The sequence below is a fragment of the Carlito syrichta genome, unplaced genomic scaffold (assembly GCF_000164805.1).
Source record: "Carlito syrichta isolate Samal-C Ts95f unplaced genomic scaffold, Tarsius_syrichta-2.0.1 Scaffold308681, whole genome shotgun sequence".
In the NCBI taxonomy this organism is placed as follows: Eukaryota; Metazoa; Chordata; class Mammalia; order Primates; family Tarsiidae; genus Carlito; species Carlito syrichta.
Window position 1 is genome coordinate 414936 of NW_007252777.1, and position 1907 is coordinate 416842.

The window sequence follows — 1907 nt, forward strand, 5'->3', positions numbered from 1 at the left end:
ATGGACGTGTGGATGCCCCACGCGCATGTCCCCAGGCCCTTCCTTCTCCCGGGCTGTCTGAGTTTCCCCTCCCCTCCCTTCCTGTTAGAAGGAACACACTTCGACCTTGGAGTGGGGTGGGGCAGAAGGAAGAGCGGCCAGGGGCTGTTGTAGAAACAGTGTGGTTCTGATCCTGGAATCTTTTACTACCTTCAGGGACGGGTGAATGCGACCGGCAGGACAGGCGCAGCCTTGCCAAGGCGACAGATTACACAATGAGTCGCAGACCTTGGAAACGCAGGAGGCGGCGAGAGACCACGCCCAGGAGCGACCTCCCTGGGCCCCTTTGCTTGGGCGGACCATTGGGATCTTTGTGCCAACATCAGACTGGCTCTCCAAGGTGAGTCCTTTACCTGCAATCTAGAGTTAAAACGGGCACTTTTTTCCAAAATACTTTCTAAGTCCTGCCGCAGTGCCGGCTGAAGCCGTTCTCTTTTCCAGCTGCCTCTAAATCACACGTTGCTCCACTGTGGTCTGTAATCTTGGCTCATGTCTGCGGAAGAAAAAAGTAAGAATATTCTCTCTGCGTCCAACCAAGGGGTGCAGGCAGGCAGCGATCAATGGTGACGTGGACGAGGATGTGCTGAGCTTGCGTCTGGGACAGTGACCAGACGGTGAAAGGAGAAGTGAGAGGTGCTTTCAGCACTTGGAGACGGCTTGGGGACACTGGCTTCCCACCTCCCCGTGCCCCGCGGTTCCAGCAGGGAGGGCTCACGACAGGTGCTTTCCTCTAACTCAGTGTGTACACACCTTGCTTCTGTAGTGCCCTTTATTTTATCTTATTTTGTGAGTTGAGGTCTTACTCTGTCACCCAGGGTGGAGTGCAGTGGCACATTCACAGCCTCGACCTCCTGGGCTCAGGTGATCCTCCTGCCTTAACTTCCGAAGTAGCTGGGACTACGGGCATGCACCACCTTGCCCAGCTAATTTTCTTATTTTTGTAGTGATGAGTTTTCACTGTGTTGCCCAGGCTGGCCTCAAACTTCTGGGCTTAAGCAATCCTACCTTGGACTCCCAAAGTGCTGGGATTACAGGCACATGCCACCATGCCCAGCTAATTTTTTTTTTCATAGAGATGAGGTCTTGCCCAGGCTGGTCTTGGACTCCTGGTCTCAGGCAGTCCTCCACCTCAGCCTCCCAGAGTGTTGGAATGGCAGGCGTGAGCCACCGCACCTGGCTGGATTTAGCTTCTCATGCTTGTTGGTGCTGGCCTAAACCACTAGTGGTGTTGATTAGAAACTTCAGGGAGGCTGAAAGCCAAGTACCCTTTAAGCAACGTGACTGGGGAACATGGACGGCCTCCAGAATCACGACTGAGGATCGCAGGGCTTTTGTATGGGACGAGACGGGTGCAGCCAGTTTCCATACTAGGGTGTTCTCCCTCCTTTTTAAATGGGCTGGGCAGCTGGCCAGGCTGCCTCTGCTGGCCGCCCCAGCCAGTGGTGCTAACAGGACGACCCACCGGCAGAAGAGGCCACATTGGAGGGGTCCTCCACACCCTGGGGAGAGCACGTGACTCGGGGTGGGTGCTGGAGGAGACGGGGGGGGGGGGTGTGCTCTCGGTCAGGGCTTGCCGTTGGCTCTGCCCTTCCTGGCCGTGGCAGGACCAGGGTCAGCCTCCGTCCTGGGGGCTGGCGCCTCCCAGGCTGGTTCTCCCTGGTCCTGACCCTCCTTGTGGCACCTTTGTGTTCTCAACCTGCACCGTTTAAAGCTCTCAGCATCCTCAGACAGCTCGGATGGCCACCCTTTTCTTCCTTTTTTTAAAATAGAGATGGGATCTCTTATGCTGTCCAGGCTAGTCTCGAACTCCTGGGCTCAAGCCATCCTCCTGCCTCGGCCTCCCAGAGTGCTGAGACGATGACAGGCTT